Here is a 12,012-nt window from a genome sequence, read left to right as displayed (position 1 = left end):
ATATACTGTTGTAAATATCTGTGTCTTTTGGTTAGTCATTATTTGTGCATACGAAGCATCTTGACAAAACTTTTATTGATGCTGCCGCAGTCATTTCACAGCCTATAACATTATAAATGAGCAATGACTGATCAGAACAGCTTAAAAAAAACAAATTGGGGATTTAAATTGAAAGACTAGAACCAGGTAATTATAATGGGAGTTCAGAGCTGAAAACCATGCCACATTTTACATTATAGCATTGGATTTTGATTAAATGAATTTCCAATTTATATGAAAGCTCTTTTAAAAACTCCTACTCGACAGGAAAAAACTTGTGATTTGGTCAGCTAAGTGATATATGCATGTAATAGAATAATCCTGGTACAATTTCATATATACAACACTAAGCAGATTTGAATAATTTCTGTGACTTTGAAATTTGTTTATTCCTATTACTTCAGTGCGATGTCTAGTCACTTGTTCAGTTTCCATCAATCATTAAACATGCTTATTACTCAATATTTTAAAACAAGTTGTACTCATCCTGATGTGCATTATCATAGTTAATTAATTTATTATTTGGCAAGGCTTTCTACATTGTCAGTGATCTGTGTCATTGCCTCATGGTTACTTTAAAGCACGGCTGCATTGATTAATGTTCAATTGGTGAAGAAGTTATGGCAAGATGATGAAAGATAGAGGTATCATAGCAAGTGAGGAACCGTCCAGGGAAAATTAGACTTTCTGTGTTCCTCATGCAAAGCACTGGCACTGAAACAAGAGGCTGAATAACCTTCTTTGCTGTAGCCACTTTTATTTTTACTCAATAATTGGTTTGGATTCTTTACACTTTGTGGGCGGCACGGTGGCACAGTGGTTAGCGCCAGAGACCCGGGTTCAATTCCCGACTCAGGCGACTGACTGTGTGGAGTTTGCACGTTCTTCCCGTGTCTGTGTGGGTTTCCTCCGGGTGCTCCGGTTTCCTCCCACAGTCCAAAGATGTGCAGGTCAGGTGAATTGGCCATGCTAAATTGCCCGTAGTGTTAGGTAAAGGGGTAAATGTAGGGGAATGGGTGGGTTGTGCTTCGGCGGGTCGGTGTGGACTTGGGCCGAAGGGCCTGTTTCCACACTGTAAGTAATCTAATCTAAACTACTGCGTCTGGACAGTACGGAGGCAGTACTTCACTTAGATGTTGAAATTGGATGTATTAATGACATGTTTAAAAAAAAAGGCACAGGAGAAACAGCACAGCAGTTCAGGCAGCATCCGAGGAGCAGTAAAATCGACGTTTCGGGCAAAAGCCCTTCATCAGGAATACAGGCAGAGAGCCTGAAGGGTGGAGAGATAAATGAGAGGAGGATGGGGGTGGGAGAAAGTAGCACCCACTCTCCTCTCATTTATCTCTCCACCTTTCAGGCACTGTGCCTGTATTCCTGATGAAGGGCCTTTGCCCGAAACATCGATTTTACTGCTCCTGGGATGCTGCCTGAACTGCTGTGCTCTTCCAGCACCACTAATCCAGAATCTGGTTTCCAGCATCTGCAGTCATTGTTTTTACCACAAGAGAAACAGCGTAAAGAGGCTAAGGCTGAGAAAGATAAACAAGTGGGATGATAGCAACAAAGCTGTAGAGAGAACCTGAGTACTTCTCAGGATCCCCAGCTCAGGTCTGGCATACCAACTCTGTTTGAGGAGGGAGGGAGTGATACTGAGGAAGAGGGGGAATGGGGATGTTATCCTAGTGCGCCGGTGGTTCCTGTTAAGCCACCTATGACTCTGTCCTCGCTGCTGTCCCGAGAACACCTGTGTAGCTGCTCAGATTAACTTGCACTCCAGGAAAGCAGCGGCACCCTCTTACCTTTGCACTGGAGTTCACCATCTCCATGTTACCCCGTCCATCCCATAACTATGCTACTGAACTCCAAGGCAGATGAGGAAGATGAGCCACCAATTATCGGGGTTTATGTCCCCAAGAAACTCCAAAAGATGATCGTGAGAACGAATCAGGCTCCGGATCGCTAAAGACCGACCTGCCCAATTCACCCAACATGTCCCGGCACACAATTCAAATGGACAATGCAACACCCCGGGATCTATTTGCCCTCTGTTGTATGATCTTGTCATGAGAAGAAGTTACTAAGTGGCAGGAACAAATAGGTGAGGGTGACGGAGAAAGACCAGTCCACACTTCTGATGATTTAAACGACAGTTTCAAAGAGGACACCTCGAGTGTCACAGACATATAACATGGATTGGTCTGAGAACACAGATGAGGAGAGCCCTTATTTATTCCTGGGATGGCCAGAATGACCCCAGGACGAAAACTGAGTTTGTTCAGCTGCCCCACAATCACCACGCATCTTCAGCCAGGACTGATGAATTTCATTGGGACTGTGATACCCCAGACGTGCCACTTGAACATGTGGACTTCAGTTTTTATATGGATGGCAGCTCCTTTGTTTCACCCACAGGTCAGCGGCGTTCTGGACACACGATTGCCCCTGCTTCAGAAATAAGTGAGCACGCAGCGTTTGAAAGTCCACTGTCAGCATAGAAGGCTGAATTGTTTGCCCTCACTCGAGCTTACGTTTTGGTGGAAGGGAAATCAGCCAATATTTATATGGGCTCTCTATGCTTTCACCGTTGTCCATGACTATGGCACCTAATGGGAGCATAGGGGATTTTTAACCTCCACGGAGCAACCGATTAATAATGTTGTTTTTGAGCATAATTTCTTGCAGGCCTCACATTTTCTGTCCAGCCTAGTGGTGATCAAATGTTCAGCTCACGATGATGCTGCTGATAGATTCTCCAAGTGCAACTTGCAAGTAGATGCTGCCACCAAGCAGGCAGCCTTACACCCTACTTTCCTGGTCCCATTGAGCTCACAGCAACACCTAGTTACAAAACTTATGAGGATGGGTGCCAGACCTGGGTGAAATACGTCACTTACAGGGGGACGCCCCTGCAGAGGAACACAGACTGTGGTCACAGATGGGGTGCATTCTTGATGTTCATGTGGATGACCTCTGTGGGACAGGTCTTTGTATCTTCTTTGCTTTTATCAATCTTGGTGGATTATGTACATAAGTGTACATACCTAGACATGGAGGGAATGAATGGTCAGCACTTCACTACAAACCTGATTTCCAGAAAATGGCTGAGAAACGAGCCAAAGCATGCTGGATCTGCAAAAAGACTAATGCTGAAAAAGGGATGCCTTGCTGTTCTAGGACTACCCCCTTGCCTGGTGGGCCTTTCAATTGTCTACAACTAAATTCCATAGCGGGACACACCGTTTTCACACCAACCGGATTGAGTCCGGTGGCAGTACCCAGCTGCAAAGTCTCAAAGTCTGTATGAACTGAAGTGTTTGTTCCTTCCACAAAATGCAGCACTTCCCACCGTGGTAAAGCGCTCAAACTTGGTCAGAACCCGGATCACAGTCCGCCCCAGAAGGGCACACCGTATGCAGGTCCTCTGGAGACTTGTGGAATGTTTCAGAAAACATCTCTGGGAAACATGCACGAAACAATCCCATCACCCTTTGGCCTACTACTTCAACTCCCCCTCCCACTCCACCAAGGACATGCAAGTCCTGGGCATTCTCCACCACCAAATCCTAGCCACCGATGCCTGGAGGAAGAACGCCTCATCTTTTGCCTTGGACCCTCCAGCCACACGGAATCAATGTCAATTTCACCAGTTTCCTCATCTCCCCCCCCCCACCCCACCTGATCCCAGAGCCAATCCTCCAACTCAGTACCACCCTCTTAAACTGTCCTACCTGTCCTTCTTCCTTCCTACCTATCTGTTCCACCCTCCGCTCTGACCTATCCCCATCACCCCCCACCTTCATCTACCTATCGCATTCCCAGCTACCTTCCCCCAGCCCCACCCCCTCCCATTTATTTCTCAGCCCCCTTGGGAACCCCCCAGCCCCAACCCATTCCTGATGAAGAACTCACACTCGAAATGTCGACTCTCCTGCTCCTCGGATGCTGCCTGACTGGCTGTGTTTTTCCAGCGCCACATTTTTGACTCTGATCTCCAGCGTCGGCAGTCCTCACTTTCTCCGAACATTTTCTGTATTACTGACATCCAGGGGGCAGATGTGTCATTCCTTATGTTCTTCCGCCTTCAGTAAGGAGAAAAGGTAAACACAACATCCCACTCTTTCATCAGAGAGTGGTAACTGGTGGTGGATTAACCTTTGGATCACCACACTGTTACTTCAGCCTCAGCTGTTGTGGGAATTGAACCCATGCTGTTGGTATTACTCTACATTGCAAACCATCCATCCAGCAAATGGAATTAACCAATCGTTAAATAATGGAGACCCAACCTTCCAATTTGCAAACACCATTCCACGATTTATAGAATTTCAAAAGATGGCCACAAATACATTCAAAATCTCTACAGGCACCCCTTTCTTGGTGAAAATAATTATTTTGTTATTTTGGAAAGTTTTTGAAAAAGATGTTTCGCCATTATGTATGTCTTTGGCTGTACTCAAAATCAGAACATGCTTTAAGTGAGTGAATGTACAGCACTGTTACAACTGGTCACCCAGCAACCATCCCCAATTCATTATGATTCTTAACACCTCAATATCATTATACTCCGGGATAAGGAGGGAAGAACCTGCTCCTCTTCTTTATTAAACCGCACTCCCTTTCTTCAGCTGGTCACAACAGTTGTACAGCATGGTGGCTCAGTGGTTAGCATGACTGCCTCACAGCACCAGGGATCTGGGTTCAATTCCACCCTTGGGAGACTGTCTGTGTTTGCATGGTCTGCCTGGGTTTCCTTTGGGTGCTCTGGTTTCCTCCCACTGTCCAAAGATGTGTAGGCTAGTGGGAAAAGCAGGCGTGGGATGTTGTCAATCTGGATTCAATGGGGCAAATGGTCTACACCCACAGTGTAGGAATTCTATGGATATTAACTCAGCATAAAGGATCTCTAAGGTAAAAACAATGACTGCAGATGCTGAAAACCAAATACTGGATTAGTGGTGCTGGAAGAGCACAGCAGTTCAGGCAGCATCCAACGAGCAGCGAAATCGACGTTTCGGGCAAAAGCCCTTCATCAGGAATAAAGGCAGTGAGCCTGAAGCATGGAGAGATAAGCTAGAGGAGGGTGGGGGTGGGGAGAGAGTAGCATAGAGTACAATGGGTGAGTGGGGGAGGAGATGAAGGTGATAGGTCAAGGAGGAGAGGGTGGAGTGGATAGGTGGAAAAGAAGATAGGCAGGTCGGACAAGTCAAGGAGACAGTAACTGAGCTGGAAGTTTGAAACTAGGATGAGGTGGGGGAAGGGGAAATGAGGAAGCTGTTGAAGTCCACATTGATGCCCTGGGGTTGAAGTGTTCTGAGGCAGAAGATGAGGCGTTCTTCCTCCAGGCGTCTGGTGGTGAGGGAGCGGCGGTGAAGGAGGCCCAGGACCTCCATGTCCTCAGCAGAGTGGGAGGGGGAGTTGAAATGTTGGGCCACGGGGCGGTTTGGTTGATTGGTGCGGGTGTCTCGGAGATGTTCCCTAAAGCGCTCTGCTAGGATGGTTGATTGGTGCGGGTGTCTCGGAGATGTTTGGTTGATTGATGCAGGTGTCTCGGAGATGTTTGGTTGATTGGTGCGGGTGTCTCGGAGATGCTCACCTTCCACCCTACAAACCTTCGCATCAACCAAATCATCCACCGACATTTCCGCCACCTCCAAAAAGACCCCACCACCAAGGATATATTTCCCTCCCCACCCCTTTCCGCCTTCCGCAAAGACCGTTCCCTCCGTGACTACCTGGTCAGGTCCACACCCCCCTACGACCCACCCTCCCATTCTGGCACTTTCCCCTGCCACCGCAGGAACTGTAAAACCTGTGCCCACACCTCCTCCCTCACCTCTATCCAAGGCCCTAAAGGAGCCTTCCACATCCATCAAAGTTTCACCTGCACATCCACCAATATCATTTATTGTATCCGTTGCTCCCGATGTGGTCTCCTCTACATTGGGGAGACTGGGCGCCTCCTAGCAGAGCGCTTTAGGGAACATCTCCGAGACACCCGCACCAATCAACCAAACCGCCCCGTGGCCCAACATTTCAACTCCCCCTCCCACTCTGCCGAGGACATGGAGGTCCTGGGCCTCCTTCACCGCCGCTCCCTCACCACCAGACGCCTGGAGGAAGAACGCCTCATCTTCCGCCTCGGAACACTTCAACCCCAGGGCATCAATGTGGACTTCAACAGCTTCCTCATTTCCCCTTCCCCCACCTCATCCTAGTTTCAAACTTCCAGCTCAGTTACTGTCTCCTTGACTCGTCCGACCTGCCTATCTTCTTTTCCACCTATCCACTCCACCCTCTCCTCCTTGACCTATCACCTTCATCTCCTCCCCCACTCACCCATTGTACTCTATGCTACTCTCTCCCCACCCCCACCCTCCTCTAGCTTATCTCTCCATGCTTCAGGTTCACTGCCTTTATTCCTGATGAAGGGCTTTTGCCCGAAACGTCGATTTCGCTGCTCGTTGGATGCTGCCTCAACTGCTGTGCTCTTCCAGCACCACTAATCCAGTATAAAGGATCTCTATCCCTGTTATCATGTACTTATGTCTGATTAGCTGCCAGTTTAAGCAGGCTTTCCTGGGTTAAAAAGGAGGTGGTCATTAGTCACCAAAATGCAAGGAAAAAAAATGAAATGTGACCCACATACACACAGATTAGAAAGAAACAATGACAGTTTAAAAAATGCCATAGGAATTTATCTTTGTCTTGTCTGAGGTGTAGATGATGAAAAGTTTTACCTGTTAAAGTAGTGATTCCAATAGTACTGATCGTGGTAACTGAGCATTTGCCTGAAGGTTCTCAGGCCTGCAGGTTAGTCAGAGGATGTTGCCCAGTTTCCTTTTTGACAGTGGCTTGGTTGACTTGTGATTTACTTCCAGCAAACTGTGAGAGACAGAGAGAGGGACAAAGTGAGAGAAAGAGAGAGATAGAGACATTCTTTATTTTGAACTACAATTGTTACTTAATGGATATTCTTCAGCGGTAATCTGCTCAGCATACTGCAGCTCAGTAGAGCTAGAACATCAGACAAGCACGCAGTGACCCAGTTTGCAGTTAGCTTTTTAACTCATTCTCTTATATGTTTCTAGAAAGGTAAAGCATAATGTGCCTTCTGCTCAGTACAGTTTTCTTTTCCCTCACATCATATCAACAAATCTTGGATATAACTCACAGGAGGTCAGGCAGCATCTGAGGAACAGGAGAATCGACATTTCGAGTTAAAGTGCTTATGCGCGAAACGTCAATTCTCCTGCTCCTCAGATGCTGCCTGACCAGCTGTGCTTTTCCAGCACCACTCTCTCGACTCAGATCTCCAGCATCTGCAATCCTCACTTTCTCCTGTAGCTCACAAGCGACAGTTTCTGCTGAGGTGGTAATCAACGTCTATTATTTTGGCAATTACAGGAAATGACAGTTCAAGTTCAGTGTTGCATCATTTTCTTTGAAGTGTCTCTATCTCTCTCTGAAGTTCCTTGGCACCCTCCAGTGCAACATTCCACAGTTTCTCTTCGGATTGATTACCACTTTTGGCTGATACATCCCTTCTTTAAAACTTTTCTTAACAAGAAAACCTATGTTATTTAAAAATTCAATATATCCATGTTAGGGCTGCCCATGACTGGGCAGCACAAAATGGCTGACAGACACCCATGGCAAATGCAGCAGAACATGGCTGACAGCACTCAGAGAAGTGGGAAATATTTGCTTAATGTAGTCTTCACAAATAGAACAATAGTAGCTCTGTAAACCCAAGGTTACTGAATGGAGATAAAATATGCAGCTATATTTGCTTATGCATAATATGTAGATAAGAACATTTCACACTAATTAATGAATCGCTCTTGAATTATTTAATCAATCTGTTACAATACTAAGAGTTAAGATCTTTCAAACAATCATAGACATAAATTACAAAGTAGCTACAGATCAACCTATGTCCAAAAATCAATAAAAGCATAAGACGAAAAGATTCAAACCAGTTTCAGGCAGTAAAAGCAGCCCCCATATTGTTACGGCAAGATAAGAGAGTCTGGGAAACCTCACGAAAGACCGGGGTATGGACTATAAGCCTGTCCATCTCTTTGTTGTTCAGTGATATGATCAGCTTAATTGGAAATACAGGTAGATTGAAGTTACTGAGTGTGGCGGTACTTGCTTTGGGTTAAGAACTAACAACAGTTAAACTGTGTACATGACAGCAAGTAAATTGCTGAGGCAAGCTTTAACTGTGTACGATACTGTACCAGAGAGCCAATGACAAAGGGACAGCTTGGTGTTTCTGACCAATAGTAAGCAAAGGTGGGGGGACGTGTGCACTCTAAGTTTAAACTGTAAATGTTAAGACATTCTGGAACTTTTTGTGTGCCTTGCTGCTCTGGAGAAATTAAGCTGTAAATCACAATCAAAGTTACCTGAGACTATCCCGTGACTCGGACTCCCATTGGAACATATGAGATCTAACAGTCCATAAATAATTCGGAGCTGTGCTCTATTAGTATGAACTGGTATCTGTTTTCATGTTTGTAGACATGAGACAAGGAGATAAATATTATTGTCATTTTGTAACACATTGTAAAAATTCTAAGATTAATACCAAATTTAACTAGTTGCGTGGAGTTGTTTGGAGGGTTCCTCTTTGTGAGACCTGGCAAGATTTCTTGATACATCTCTAAGCAAATACACCTCATTGATGACCTACACCGTTCCTTTGGCGCATAAATTTTGTCTGATTCTAAACTTGTCTCCCAAAACAACCCGCCAAAGACTGCCGCCACCCCCACCTCCCCACCCCCCCCAACCTTTTTTTAAAAGGCTGCTATGCACTCAAACAAGCATTAGCAATTGGTTACTAGTTTAGGTTAGATTAGATACCTGATAATATGGAAACAGACCCTTCAGCCCAACAAGTCCACACCGACCCTCCACAGAGTAACCCACCCAGACCCATTCCCCATACTTACCCCTGACTAATGCACCTAACACTATGGGCAATTTTGCATGGTTAATTCACCTGACCTGCACATCTTCGGATTGTGGGAGGAAACTGAAGCACTTGGAGGAAACCCACGCAGACACAGGGAGAATGTGCAAACGCCACACTAACAGTCACCTGAGGCAGGAATCGAACCTGTGTCCCTGGCACTGTGGGGGCAGCAGTGCTAACCACTGAGCCGCTGTGGTCTTCACTGCAACATGATGACAAAGCAGCCATAAAGCTACACTCTTCACGACACATGGCTAATACTCCCTCACCCTAGTTGCTGTTTAATCACCAGGCCATACACTTTACCTGTCCTTAGATACATCCTGTCTAAACACCCTCTCTGAGTCTCTGCTAATCTGTCCCAATGCCCACTGGAGACTGCAGTTTGTCACTGTCCATTTGGGGAATATTACACATTGGCAAGAAATTGAACACACATAAATGACCTTTTAGATACGGCCACCAAAAATTTTAAAAAATGAATAGAGACTGCAGTTCACTTCTGTAATGCAAATCTGAATGCTGTTATCATCCGATGACTATCTGACAGCTGATGGTGATCTGGTGCACCCAGCTCTCATCGACTGGAACCAGGTGTCTGTCAGCAACTGTCTCCCCATGTAGCTGAGTTCTGTCATCCTCAAAGAGCCTTTTTCCACTCCAGTGATCTTGTCCTCCTGCTTGACAGGCCCATCCTAGTTCCTCTGCATCCAACCCACTGCCTCTCATAGCATTCCAGATGATGTGGTACTCTCTGTCTGGACCAGTCCAAGCTGCAGAACCAGAACCTTCCACAGCCTTATTACCCGTTTCACCTTGGCCCTGTTTGCAGTGTGTGACCAACTTTGTTGAAAGTGCTGCACCAGCTGAGTGACCAACATATGACATCAAAAAGGGAGAGTCGGCGGTGCTGCAATCCCCCCATCCCATCGCAGATCTACACCAATCATTCAACTTCTCATTGAACTCAGTAGAGTCCATTGTAATATTGACATGACCAATGATGAAATTATGTTCCTCTCCTCCTGCAGCAGACTTGGCAGTTTCATAAGTGATGGGGGAGGTTTGACCAGCGGAGTGGTATGTTATTGCCGCTACCTTTGGCACTATCGAGATGTCAATGCTCAATTTGCAAGCATTAATACCATTGCCTTTGACCAGCATTTGAACTCTATGCATTTTCACTCGAGAAACATTACTCAGACTTTCATGTCAAATAATCTTGGTATTTGCTCAATACTTTTGGTAAAATAGGATGCTGCATTAATCTGATAAGATATGTAGTTAATATATTTAACAAGCAATTATTACACTTTAATGTGTATGTTTTTGCTGCCTAGCAAGCCTGGCTGATACATAAATGAAGCAACGAGTTGTTCCTGATGTTAAGATAGGCCTCACTCGAATTCTCAATGCGATTCTATCACAAATTGTGCTACAACCTATTTCATTCCAGCCCCAGAAAGGTGATGGGCACTCCATTCCAAACTACCTTCACCATTTCACTGGCCATTCCAATGGTCTCCCCTTCCCCTAATCCATTGGCTGCCCCCAACCTTGCAACCTAACCCTAGAAGGATATCAAAGTCCTGTCTCTATGTTATTCTCTAAATTTTATGCAGTACCAATATCTGAGCTGTCATATGTATGAGATCACGTGACACTGCCCTGTTCTTTATCAACTTCATGCTCTCCCACCAATACTTAACCAGGTGTCAATTCTTGGCTATGTGAAAGGAGGAGTAGTAAGGGAAGAGGGGAATACACAGGGACTATTTAAAGATGCTTACCTCATCTGCAGTTTGTATTCAAGTCATTGTGAGTTGAGAGAAGGTGTTCAATGTGAGAAGGTGTGTTAGTTTGGAACGTATAGCATGGCTCCCATTGTTGTCTCACCAATGTCAGCACTTTATCCTCCAAAAGCGTGAGTTCATGCAAACCTCAACTCCACCTATCTCCCCAACCCCTGTCACTCCACCTGGAATATAGTCTTACCCTGGAAGAAAGTGGCCCTGTACTAATGAATGTGGTGCAAACTGTTTGGGAATCATGGCTATCATTATTGAATGGCTGACAGCATGCACAAGCTGTGAGATGTGGGGCTGAGGTGGAGGTCTGAATTTGAAGCATGTGTTTCATAGAGATGGTTGGTAAGTAATTGAAGGGATGCAGTGAATGGAGCAGTAGGTTCAGCTAATGACTGTTTGATGTCATAGAGTCATACAGCACAGAAACAGACCCTTCTGTCCAAATCATCCATGCCAACCAAGTTTTCCAAACTGCTCTAGTCCCATTTGTCTGTGTTTGGCTCATATCCCTCTAAACCTTTCCTATTCACTTACCTGTCCAAATGTCTTTTAATTGTTGTGCATCTACCACTGCATCTAGCATTTCATTCTGCATAATTTCATTCTACATTCTGTGTGAAAAAGTTGCTCCTCAGATCCCTTTTAAATCTTTATCCTCTGAAGTTAAAATTATAGCCCCCCCCCCCCCCACCCCCGCCATAGGGAAAAGACCTTTGCTATTCACTTTATCTATGCCCTTCATGATTTTATAAACCTCTATAAAGTCACTCCTTAACTTCCTCTGCTCCAGAGAAAATAGTCCCAGCCTCTCTGTGTTTTGTAGCTGACAACTGAGGGAACATCAATTCCTTCTTGGACATCAAGAACTTCAATTGCAATGAACACAGAAATTGCTGTACAAACTTAGCAGAACTTTGTGCTCAAAGAAACAGCATTAACATTTTGAATGCTGAAAGAATCTTCTTCAAAACTGAATTTCAATAGCTCTTGCTTTATTCAGAAGGGGCTGATGTAGCCATTTTCTTTGTAGTTCTTTCATGTTGCCTTGACTGGAATGTCAATGTAATATTCCCAAACATAAGCGTTTGTCCACTGGTTATTTTTGAACAGAAATTGTGGCCAACTGGCATCATGGGATCGAAGGCAGCCATGTTATCAGTCCACAAAAATGTGTCATTT

At 45.3% G+C, this 12,012-nt stretch overlaps 1 long non-coding RNA gene across 1 annotated transcript in view; it reads right to left on the bottom strand.

Annotated features, from left to right (window-relative positions):
• Positions 1–2,678: 2,678 nt before the first annotated feature.
• LOC140465902 (uncharacterized) overlaps positions 2,679–12,012 on the bottom strand; it is a 36,351-nt gene continuing 27,017 nt past the window's right edge. The window contains exons 4-6 of the long non-coding RNA XR_011955184.1: positions 6,780–6,924; positions 3,952–4,121; positions 2,679–3,083 (exon numbers count right to left, since the gene is read on the bottom strand). This is a non-coding gene — a long non-coding RNA (uncharacterized lncRNA). The remainder of the gene's footprint in view (positions 3,084–3,951; positions 4,122–6,779; positions 6,925–12,012) is intronic.

This window comes from Chiloscyllium punctatum, chromosome 42 (assembly GCF_047496795.1).
Source record: "Chiloscyllium punctatum isolate Juve2018m chromosome 42, sChiPun1.3, whole genome shotgun sequence".
Lineage (NCBI taxonomy): Eukaryota > Metazoa > Chordata > Chondrichthyes > Orectolobiformes > Hemiscylliidae > Chiloscyllium > Chiloscyllium punctatum.
This window is presented reverse-complemented; position numbering and strand designations above follow the sequence as displayed.